This window comes from Prosopis cineraria, unplaced genomic scaffold, assembly GCF_029017545.1.
Source record: "Prosopis cineraria cultivar Desert tree isolate PC_DT_omini unplaced genomic scaffold, ASM2901754v1 PC16, whole genome shotgun sequence".
In the NCBI taxonomy this organism is placed as follows: Eukaryota; Viridiplantae; Streptophyta; class Magnoliopsida; order Fabales; family Fabaceae; genus Prosopis; species Prosopis cineraria.
Window position 1 is genome coordinate 125,001 of NW_026555347.1, and position 12,680 is coordinate 137,680.

General features: G+C 43.6%; 1 non-coding gene and 1 pseudogene across 1 annotated transcript; both read left to right on the forward strand.

Annotated features, from left to right (window-relative positions):
* Nucleotides 1–6,348: 6,348 nt before the first annotated feature.
* On the forward strand, nucleotides 6,349–7,390 carry LOC129294865 (pyruvate decarboxylase 2-like; annotated as a pseudogene).
* A 4,602-nt stretch (nucleotides 7,391–11,992) lies between these two features.
* Nucleotides 11,993–12,066, forward strand: TRNAM-CAU (transfer RNA methionine (anticodon CAU)). The gene has a single exon. It is a non-coding gene; the product is annotated as a tRNA-Met (tRNA).
* The last annotated feature ends 614 nt before the right edge of the window (nucleotides 12,067–12,680 follow it).

Below are 12,680 nucleotides of genomic sequence, written 5' to 3' on the forward strand. Positions count from 1 at the left end.
GAGGCAGCATTGGTGGATGATGGATTTCGTCCCAATTCGATTTTAGCTAGATATACCGAAATTAGGGGAGTTATCCATTCTCCGCAAGGGGAGCTTTTGACTGAACGCACCTATAACTCATACGTCACTCAGATAAGGGAACGTGGCACCCGACAAAGCGTTCCCTATCGGCGGATTATAAGAGCCATCCAGAACGATGATCTCTTTTTAGAACGATGATCCCTATTTCTAAAAGAGATCATCGTTTTTGAGTTGGCTTGATGTGGCGTTTATACGATGAGGTTGCTAAGAAGGGGATTGACTTCCTGCTCTTCTTTTGTGCATCTTTCTTTCTCCCACTCATCGCCTTCAATGAGTTCATCTGCCGAGCTCGTGGTGAAGTTACCAATCGGATTGTGGTACCAGTAGCAAACAGCATTACCATCATCATTACAAGGAGGTTTGATACCTGCAATCTGCAACACAATATTAGTTGGAAGAAGGTGCTCAAACAGACGCCAGTTCCACTCACCATTATTGTCAACATAATTCTTAATTGGCCTAGCGGATGCGCGACTAAGCGGATGCGCGTGTCTAACGCCTTTACTAAACTAAGTGGGGGCTTTCGCGCTAGCACCTTATCCTGCCCCTATCTATCTCTAAGTCCGGTGCTTGTTCCAGCTACGAATAAAGTCGTTAGCGAAAGCCCCCACTTAGTTGGATTGCCTAGTTTTCTTGCCCCGTTTTCTTGCTCGTTGCTTGTTTAGACAGTAGGATATTATGGTCAACCCCGTAGTAAGTGCATCATCCTCCCATACGTTTTGGTGTTAACAACACTGCAATATCTTTTCAAATCTCTTTATATTATTCACATAAAATATATATGTGGATGAGAGAACTATTGTTTATACTACATACAACTGCCATGATACTATCACTATTTGGAAAGTTAAACTCAATGTTACAGAACAAAGGTAGTGATAATACACCCCCCCCTTCGTTTCGTACTAATCGGAGCATTAATGTTTTAACACATAGTAGTTCTAGTAATAATGTATGCTATTACCCATCACTAATGATAGGATGTCATCAAATGCAATGTGTAAGCCCTACTCTTGCATCGTTCGTTCAACCCACTAGACCTACAACCCACCCTCCAGTTGTTGTTTTGAAGGAGAAACCTTTTTCTGATACTGAAACACTGGTACATTCCATACTTAATAGGGGTCGATGTTATAGACGGGGTGGCATAATTAAAAGAAGTAATGATGAAGGTTTGGCTGGCATACTTGGGTCTCCAACTAATACTAATATATCAGCCTCCGATCCTGTTGTATATCGCTTTAATCCCCTTCGATTGTCTCAACCTAATGCGTATGCTCGGCGGTATTTGCTATCACAAATGAGCCGTGGTGAGCTGTTCCATTTGCATCTTATAGGGATTATATACCGACAATACCTTCCTGCATTACTAATTGGTTTCCATACGTGGCATATCTTAGTAGCCCCTGACTTATGTATGACTAGTACTGATATCTTTGATCTTATTAATCCGTTTTCTTCTACTTCAGCCGGGGATCTACATATAGATATTGGAACCTCCAGCTCGGGTGCTGTTGATGGAGAAAAGGCTGTTGATGTGATATCTCAATCAGATGATGATTCACTCACTAATGATAAAGATAAGACTAATAATCAACTTGCTATTTATATTTCAGGTGTTCTACTAGCTGCAACTAGAATGACATTCAAAATAGTTGTTAGTAAGAGTAATGGTTTATAAGACTGTTTTCTTCTATCGTATATATAACCACTCCTTTGATTTTTATACCATAATGGACTGGTGGGTTTTTCACCTGCTCTGGACTAATAAGAGTCAGTTTTGCATTAACGACGCCCGTACCCCAGTGTCTGTTTTCTGCAGGTCAGCGCTTTCTAAATGCTAACGACTTTCTCTTTGTAGTTTAATCACATGTGGTGCATCTCCTGGCCATCTCGGGATGGGCTATGTTTTCTGCCGGTTGAGGGACTCTGCCGATAGATGCAGTGCTTTCTCTTCCGTTCAGATACAGTCCGGTAATTCGATTTTTATGGTCACCACCGATAGATGTGGCTGAGCGTAGTACATAATCTTACCCTTGATTCCCGTTATGGCAGGCAGTGCATGAAACAGCCGATAGATGCAGCTGCTGTGTGGTTAGACTACTGGGCTTCTCTACGCAATGGGTTGCGTACGAGCCTCATTGTATCCAGAGAAGAGCCATGTTTTGTGTATGCGGGTAATAGATTCCTTTTTTTAGAGGGCTTCATCTTAATCCTCTTTTTTCAAGGAACTAGAAAATGGCCGGGGAAGAACTACATAAGGTCTGATACCAACCATCTCACTTTTTAAAAGTAGATTTGGACTGATTATGTAGGCGCTCGTTTCTGCTTTACTAGACATGATAGTAGGCGGGTTCGACCTGTTTCTGGCAAAAAAAAAGCTGAATGAACAATGGAAAGAAAAGCACTATGTTTTTCTTATCAAACATACTAAGAGGAGTGCGATTGAGCCTAAGTCATTTAGTTAATTGGCTCATTTAGTTAGATCTGAGGCCTGCATAGGCAGCAAGAGAAGAAAAGGCATAAGCTGAAGCATCTAAATAAGATAGGCACCTATAAAGGGTCCGGAAAAACTTATGACCCGCTAAGACACTTTCCTGCATGCACGTGAAGCTAAGCTTTCAATTGATCTGATCTTCGCGCTTTCATAAGTTATCTATTGCTTGACGTTAGGGGACCTACCCTTGCAGCTATAGAGCAGGAACCTCTTTTTAGGGGTTGTCCAAGGGTACAAATATTCTATGAAATAGGTCATATATGGTATAGATAAGACTCATTTTTATATCCCACCCTCCAGTTAGTTCCTCTTCAATGCTTTCATCAGAAGGTCGATTAGCACATATCAAAAGCCAGCCTCAGAAGCTAGCGAAAGCAAGCTAGCCAGGGATGTGGGGTTAGCATTAGCAAGATAACTCAATAGAGAAATCCGGTGCTTGTTCTGTAAAGGTATATTGAGCGCTGGGACCCATCGGTATGGGGCCCGAGTGAACCCTCCAGTCATGTAAGCTGTATAAAGAATGATAATATAACCTTTCTGTCTCAGTCAGTAAAGGTAACTCTATATACGTTATTTAACTGAAGAGCCCATGGACCATTGTTCACAACATAATCCCTATCAGCAACATCCGGATGAGAAAAAAAGAGCCAATCTTACTACGCACAGTAAAAGCACAGTTAAAGATCCAGGCTGAACTAAGCTTGCGAACAAACTTTTTAACAGAACAGGAGTGAGCATCCAAAATACAAGCAAGAGCACGGTTTTCCAACGAGAAAGCATACGTGCTGAAACGATTAGGTCTAAAGAAAAGGTCGGCTTTTGGCTAATGATTCCAAAGATTCTATCATCGAAGATCGAATTCTTGGCTGGTCCTTCCCTGCCTTTGCTTGGGACTTTCATTCCCATTTCCTATCCGGCTAATTTAAAGCAAAGCTTATGCGCTTGTTAGAGGATGGAGGTTTGCAGATCTCAATCGGAGAGGAAGAATGTAAGAACTCCTCGCTTCGCTTTACTGAAGAAGGCCCGACGTCGTCTACGACGCCTTTCTCCCCCTCCAAAATACTAAATTATCAGTTAAGTCGAATATCGAATAAGAATTCATAATACCTAGAAGTGTAAAGCTCATAATGATAAGAATCCCATTTCAACTCTTTCTCCTCCTTGCGAGACAACCTCCTTGCCAGGTCAGCCCCTTTCTTTATTACTATTCTGATCCAAGACCCTGAGATAGAGCGTAACCTTTCCTTCTCTTTCACCAATACCTATTGCTCACTCACACTTCACTTGAAGATAGAGAAAGGCAATAGGCTTAGGCTGGCTCGGAGCAGAGGTTTCGGGGTTATCTTGTTGAATGTCCGTTGAATCATAACTGATTGTCTAACTAAAGAGGTTGGGAAAGACCTCCATACCTACCGATCTCTGAGTACGGAAATGCTTGTGTAAGAAAAATGGGTAGTTCTTGTATCTGTCCACTAATTCATATATCCCCAAGGTACTCTCATTAGAAGGAGCAGCATCATATCTGAGTCCATAACATCTTTTGTAATAGAATAGCCCTTTGACCCCCAAAAAAGAAGTTTGCTCTTCCATTTCTTAGTAGGAGTGCTCCTATGTTAGCAGGACATTTCGTGCAAGAACTAGGTTTGAGTTAGTGCACTAACTAGGTGGTTTTTTCTCCCCTAAAGGCTCTATCTCTGAGGTAACCCGGACTAGTAGCAACCGAACCTAGTAAATAAAATCTTGTTTCATAGAATTGGTTGTTCTTTCTCTCTCCTTTCTTCTAGAGGAATTGAGTCGTTCATTTCGGTCTAACTTCGTTACTGTACCCCGGTCTCACTCCGATAGCGTACTATCCTAGACCTCTGTCTATCCCGACATTGATAGAAATTAATAATTAGGTTAGCCAGCCCGGTAACCCCGACAAGTGGGAGGCTCCGCACTTTCTCTATCATAGGGATTCTGCCAGACTATTCTATTTCATTCATTCTCCATTCAAAACCGTCTACTCCGGGAACCCATAATCTGACGATTCTTTCATATGATTTTTTTTCGTGAATTCGACATCAGTGATCTACGACCATCCTTTCTTCTTTCCATTCCAAAAGGAATGGTTGGTATGCGGTCCGTCCTTAGAAATACCCGGGGAATCCCCTTTTGTGATTGTTCCAAAGCGTGCTTCCCTTTCTTGTTCTTTGAGCTCAACTGGTCATGCTTCTTTCTCAGTTGCGCGATTCCTAGCTGCTAGATCCTAGATCAGAGGATGTAGGTGAGTCTGATTGTTCTGACTTATACTGTTGTAAGTAGCCTTAAGGCAACTTACAGTTCCAGCCCAATAGGGGCACTTTCCGGTGAGGAGGATCCCATTTAGAAGAAGGAAGAAAAACCTACGTATCCTTTCGCCGGGTCAAAGATCAGTCCAAGCTAGGATCAGCTCTCAGAAGTCAAACTTCTCCTCTATTGAGACAAAGAAAGGAAAGAAGGAATACCTTCTAACACACTAATAGGAAAGGAGAAAGACTGACTATCAGCGGCTAGCTACAGGAAAGAGATTCATAGAGATAATTGGTTATCATTTATCCTTTTGATCTTCGACCATCCTACAGGAAAAGGGGGGACTCATCCATCGTACATGATCTGATACTCAGGATTCTGTGCTAAGGGTCTGGGGGCCGTTAAAGAAGTCTCGTTGCTATCTCTGGGTTGACATAGTCTCTCCTCACGACGGTCTGCTAATAGACCTCGTTGAATCCATTTCTGAAGTGTCGCAGCCTTTCCTTTGAGATTGCCAATCAATGCACTGACATCAAACATAAGAGATGAGGTATTGTCGCCCAACTCCCATAATCTCCACAGCGTTTTTACAGCCGGATCTCTATCTTCAGAAGGAATTTCGCTCACAGCCAGCCGAGCAGAAGTCTCAAGTTCAGTACCCTTCGTGTTTGGAATGTCTGAAATATAAGATACCTCACGACCAGACGCTGGTGATTTGTCTTTGTGCTGAGATGCGGTCTCTACAACAGTTCCATGTTCTGACATCTCCACATCAGCAGTTGTTGCTAGTTTGGAAGGAGTCACTATTACCTCTAGTGTGTTGTTCAATAGAGATAAAGGCTGGAAATCCCCCTTTCTGGACTCTGTTCTGAAGCAGTTACTTGTGAGGAGACCCTTATCCCGCATGGAAACATGAGAAGAAAAGAAAGAATGAACATATGGGCGTTAAGCATTGTGAAGAGTTTTGTTAGAGTTCAATAGCTGGGAATAAGGCTTGCCTTTCGTAAGTCCAATACCATGATTTTAGAGGAGTCTATACTTGGAGGAAGCTCTTGGTAGTGGATTTCAGGCTTTAAAGTTTTCAATGGTCGTCGCGCTTTACTAAGTCTACTGTGTTATTACAGTGAGTGTGTTGAAGGGTCTCCCGGGACTTAGGGACTTAGACGGGATAGCTGCTGTACGCTCCTCTCTTGTACGCTTTCCTCTCTAGTTGGTCGAGCCCAATCATTCCCTAGCGGTCGAGCCTTTCTTCTTCTCGCTTCTCTCGAACCTTGTGCCTAAAGCTTAGCTTAGCTCTTCTTGCTCCTGCTCTCCGGTTGGTCGAGCTAAGAACATCTGATTTTACGGACCGGACACAGACAGATCCGGGAAAGAGTACAGATCCGGGGGAAAAGGGGCTTACCTTCTTCCTCTCCTTACGAAAATACGAGGCTTAAAGATCTGGCAGCTGATCTGAAGAAAGTGACGGACTCAGTCGAACGGCAGCTTCGAGTTCCAGAATGGATCGTATTGAATCAGCGATCGAGACATTGACGAAAGCTTCGGGTTCTCCCTGGCCGGGTAGAGTCATCTAGTGAATCTCCTTTGTAAGAGGTTGATCACCTCTTAACAGATCATCAGACCTTTGTGGAACTAGCTGATGCTTCTGGTTATGCACTGGCTGTGATGCCATCAGCTAAAGGACTAGTTCCAGAGCACCAACCATCCCCACTTCATTGGAACTTACTGGGGTGCTGTGAGTACTGCTTTCTGTGCCGAAATTGTGGAATCTGCTGATGCATACTTGTTCGCCGGACCTATCTTCAATGATTACTGCTCTGTGGGGTATTCACATCTTCTCAAGAGAGACAGGGCGATCATTGTGCAGCCCGAACGAGTTGTGATTGGTAATGGCCCTGCATTTGGGTGTGTGCTGATGAGGGATTTCCTAGGGGCGCTAGCTAAGCGACTCAAGCATAACGAAACTTCTTACGAAAACTACCACAGGATATATGTTCCTGAAGGGCAACCATTGAAGGCTGCACCTAAAGAACCTTTGAGGGTTAATGTTCTGTTTCAACATATACAAAAAATGCTGTCTAGTGAATCTGCTGTAATTGCTGAGACAGGGGATTCATGGTATAACTGCCAGAAGCTGAAGCTGCCAAAGGGTTGTGGGTATGAGTTCCAAATGCAATATGGATCAATCGGATGGTCTGTTGGTGCAACACTTGGTTATGCACAGGCTGTTCCTGAGAAGCGAGTGATTGCTTGCATAGGCGATGGAAGTTTCCAGGTGACTGCTCAGGATGTATCCACAATGCTGCGATGTGGACAGAGGAATTGAAAATCCTGATAAACAATGGTGTATCCACCATTGAAGTTGAAATCCATGATGGGCCATACAATGTGATCAAGAACTGGAATTACACTGGGTTGGTTGACGCAATCCACTACGGGGAAGGCAAATGCTGGACTGCCAAGGTGTTCTGTGAAGAGGAGCTCATTGAAGCAATTGAAACTGCAACAGGACGGACTGCTTCTTCTCTTGTCTTTAACTAGTAACCTAGAACTCTCTTTCCGCCTGATAGCTGTGACAAAGCTTGCACTAGACTCGTAGAAGAAGATGAAGACGAAGAACATTTAAGCCAATTCCTTTATGAGTCTTAAGACTTATTCATTTTGTCTTCCGACTTCATGATTAGCTTTTTGTCCAGACTTTCTATTTAGAGCTCAATTACATCGAGCCGGGTCTAATGCTAGCATAAAATAACCTGGATTGGTAAGAGTCAATCCCCTTCATTCTCGCATGGATCTCCTTATCTGTCTTTCGTAGTAAGGGCATCGGATCTTGTTCATCCGTAGGGGTTATGATAAGCAATGCTTCCTACGCTCCTGACTCACGAACGATAAGGAAGGGAAAGGAAGAACAACTGGAAGAATGGTTGAAAGAGGATAAATTTATGTAGAAGGAATACCCTCTTTCCCACTATGCGAGTCATCCTGTAACACTTTGTCCTGGTTTGTGTCGATATGACCTTGAGCTTCTGTTGAATTGCTAGTCTGAGAATCTTTCCCTGCCTCTTCCTCTTCCTAAAGGAGAGTTAAGAATAATACATTTTATATGTAATAAAAGTGAATCTGTATCAGTCTATATTGACTATCTTATCTCATATAAGGTATCATTCTTGTTCTTAGTACTGAGTATCCGTATCGGTATAAGTCTCATATCACTCTGTCTCATTCGGGCCTTCCCCCCGGATCAAAGATCAGGAAATAGCATAGGTGATGCTCGAGATCACCGATGCAGCTTTTAGTTAGTACTTTGTAGTACAGGAACCTCTGCACGGAATGTTCCTACGGGTAGTCTCCGTAGCCCTTCCCCGTAAGATACATGAAAGAGGAATAGCAAAGGCCAACTCAACTCTAGCAAAAGGAACTAGCTAGAGAATTCTTGCGTAGATGAGTTCGGAGCCTCGGTACTAAGGAGGCAGGGTCAAAAACCTGTACACCTTAGGAAGCATGTGTGGAATCCAGTTCCCTGGGGTACCCGTCGATTCGGAGTGGGCATGATATTACAAGGGAAAACCTTATGCCTGCTTGCCTTTTATAGCACCAATAGATGGTTAGTCTACTGGCTCCATCAGGAAATCGGTACCTGTGATTCCGCCCAGTATCCATCGAGAATGTTGGATTTTGGTATTCGGATCAAGAAGGTTCGAAGGAACCGTACTGATCGTCCAACCGGCAGCCATGTCATACAACTTCCAGATCAGACCAAACTTGAACCTATTAGGGTCAAAGTTGGATCTTTTCCAAGAAGTCGAACACATAGGTGCATCCAATAATTGATCAATAGACACCTCTGGATCTAATGCTTTAGTGTGATACCATGAAACCCATTTAAGCCACTGTTTCATCCAACCGGACAGAACAGTACGCTCAAGAATTTCACGCTCACCATCAAATACCATAGCATCAGGAAAGAATCTTATCTCCTTAGGTTTCACTTCCTTAAGGAGAAAGAGTATTAACCTAGCTCTTAAATAGGGATTAAGAGGGTTTCCCCTTCCAATCCACCATTCAAGAGGCATGGCACCTGATCTAAGAGGCTTTGATGAGACAGCCCTAAGCCGAGCCCAGCGCTTTGACTGGGTCGTATGAAGGCGGGCGCGAACGCGGTAACCTGCACCAGCTAACCGAAAAAGTACAGAGGGTTTTGTAACCTTATACTTTTCAGCTAGTGCGCAGATACCAACGGTCGATCGTGTATTCCAAAGAGCCCGAAGCGATATCGGAGAAAGATCGATTTGCATCGACTTTGTCCAGTAAAGCTTGGCGAATTCCATAGTTCCATTGTCAGAAATCAAAGATTTCGGCAATGAAATCATGACATTCAGCTGCTCAAGGATACGACGATACTCCATCGCTACCTCCTCATCGGCAATGACAATATCATCACCGAGGAGAGCATAGTTCCAGAAAGGACGGGAATCCTTTGGCCGTACCCTTCTAGCTGCCAACCACACTATATAGTGGTGGGACAGTGCGAATAGTGACCACGAGCCATAAAGCCCAAGGGCTTGACCAGTAAGAAAGGCTACCTCATACATTTTCTTAGTCAGAGGTTTTCTAACAAGAAAAGTATTGAGGCCCAAAGAGCTGTTGACTATTGAAGACGCTAATGTAGGCCCCCAGATACATTCTTGGAGGGTATATATAACGGACAATGGCCAACGGTCCGTAGCGGATTTCAAATCAAAGGAATAGAATTTCTTAGGTTCCTTTTGACGCAAAATACGCAAAGGACGCTCCTGGTCGAAGGTACCATCTGCAGGAATGCAAGATAGAACCTGCATAGCCCACTTATGGACTGGAAATAGAAGGCGCTGCTGTACGTAATTACATATAGCAAATAACCTTCTCTTTCCGCCCCCTGAAATCACTTGACTCAACCTACCAGCCGCTATGGGAAGTCTCTTATATGCAGGCAAAAGCGATGCATAATAAGGCCCGACACACCTTTCAAAGTAGTCGAGATCCCAATTCGCGAACCGGGTATTCATGCGGTAATCCATAGGATATAAAACCCTAGGATACCACATAATGCCTGGAGAGAAGAAACCGTCCACAAAGGAATGAACCTTATTCACCTTGTAGATGAAAGCAGCTATTTCATGTTTCAGATTTACAAAAATATTATGAAACTTGGAGTAGCGCTTACAACACTCATCAACATCCTTAGAAACAGAGTAATTAAACTCAGTTCGTAAGAATGAATCGAGTATCGGAGTCGACTTCCAGGTAGGTTCCCATGTTATACCTTTAACCAAAGGTATAGCACGGAGATGGGGTAGATATAAAGGCTGAAGATCCCTGAAAGAGGTTTTAATCTCTTCCAGAACTTCACGAACTCTTTCAATATCAGGGTGAGGAGTGACAATGGATGCGAAAGTAGACCGAGTAACCTTCGGTGCTACCAGCATCGCATTAGCCAATCCAAACCATGATAGATAGAGTTTAACCAGCATATCACCGTGGCAGTCACGTCGCCTAATATGTGATCTTAGAACGGCGGGAATGACACGGGGAATACCACATCTAGTCAAGGATACAAAGACTGTAAGTTTCACTTTAGGATCAAACGTATTAGCGTAATAACGCTGCAACGATACTGTACACTGCTTTAAATACAAAGCAGTGAAACACGATCCAGACTTACGGTACATTTGTATCTTACAAGGGAAAACCTAAAAACAGCTGATTGCACCGCCGTTGGCAGAAGGCATTAACTGCCAGTAAGGCAAAAACCAAAGGAAAGAAAAGAGTTGCACTTCCTGACTCGCTACTGGAGCTTTCAGATAAACATCGGCAACAAAAAGGCGGGCATTTATCTAGTAAAACGGCTGACAGCTTGTTACTACTGGGTAGCCGCGAGAGTGACCGGGGGCACTCTCCATAGTTAGGGTGCTGAGCCCTACTATGACCTTTGAGGAAACCATACCATCAAAGAGCGGCATGCCGTGCGACGAAGGTGGCTCTTCCACGGGTCAAAGCGGGATGATCGTTCTACCGCCTTGAGGTTTTGAATGAGGGGCCTTTACACTTATAAGTTAGCTTCAACTCAAAAAGGGACGGAAAGCTTCGGGCTGAGAGATGAGAATAAGTGCCACGGCTCGAGTTGCAAGCATAGACTCAGGAGGTGCTGTCCTGGGCTATCCAACAGATTGGACCAGGATTTGCTGGTTCGAGATGAGAAACTGAACCTTGTGGTCCAGTTAGTCCTGACGCGTCTCCGAAAGTGGCTGCGGGATCAAGGCCTGTGAGAGCTCTCTTCGCTACGATCTTTCGGAAATCTTTCTTATTCACCATTTCAGTTCTTTGTAATTCATGTTGAAATCTGGCATAAATGGGAGTGGTTCGATACACAAACCTAATCCTTTCACTTCACACCAACCCCATTTCGACGAAAAAGAAAAGCCTTGCGCTTGGGTCCTCAACGATGGCGTATTTCTTTCTTTTTGAAAGGGCGCTATGGCAAACTTGAAAACCACTTTCTTTCTTTTTCTCTTCCTCTCCCTATGCCTTTACTTGATAGGGGCGTCTTCAAACCTTTTATAAAAGAAATTCTCTGCCCTACTGTCTGTGGTAAGTCAGTCTGGTTTGCCTGTGAATCCAGCTTTCGATCGCTTACTGTACTCTCTGTTCTGTCTCGCCTTGAGCTTGCGCCTGGTATTCATTCTTTTATGCCTTTCGCCCGGTAAGGACTTAAACAATCGAAAACGGATGAAATAGCATCGGAGTCGAGAACAGCGCATATTCCAACAAGACCATCAACTGCGGGTAGGCTTCAAGCTCCTACTCATAGCCGCTCTATGTACTAATTCCAAGCACAGAGAAGACGCTATAGGTCTTTGTTGGTGTGTAGAGTAGCCTAGAATGGTAAGGTTTGAAATAACCATTTTTTGCAAGGTAACTCGAGCAAACTAGAAATTGCATAAGAAAGGTAGGTCGGATCAACGCGTAGAGAAATGCTATCCGACTTGATCACGCGTTTACTGGCTATTCAAATTCCACTTTTGATTTTTCGAGATTCTGTTGGTGTTCAGTGTGGGCAGTCTCCTCTATCAAAATAGTAAGAGAAAGAGAAGGAAACGGGGAAGAAGCGGGGTAGAGGAATTGGTCAACTCATCAGGCTCATGACCTGAAGATTGCAGGTTCGAATCCTGTCCCCGCCTAATCATTTGAGGCCGTAGTCAGCCTCAATCTTTCTGATTCGTAAGTAACTCAGTGCATCTTTCTTTCTCCCACGTAGTTCGTTGGTCAACAACCAACCACTCGTCAAAACACTAGTCCTACAGGCTTTTCGGAGTTCAGTCTGTAGGTCAGAATTTGTTCTCAATCAATAATGCCTCAACTGGATAAATTCACTTATTGAACACCATTCTTCTGGTCATGCCTTTTCCTCTTTGTTTTCTATGTTGTTGTTATTCTCTTTATCCCTGTTGATTTGGAGATTAAGGTTTTTTCTTTCTACATCACAAAGCCAAGATTGCAACGCTTGCTTTCTTTTTTGAGAAAATTGCTCTTATTGTTTTTTGCTTTCCGCTTGATCCTAACTATGTACAACAACCTTTCGAATTTGATTTTTTTCTTGAACCAGGCGGGCTTCTTTCATGTTTTGCCGCAAACAACGGCATCCTCCTCAGGGGCAGAAATGCCCTTAGAGTCTCAATCTCAAGAGGTCATATGGGCTGAGTTGGACCGGCCCCTCATCCCAGATCCTCTTCGTATAAAAGAGATCAAGTGGCAACTTTTTCCGTATGTTGAGCTAAAAACGGAAAAGGACCAC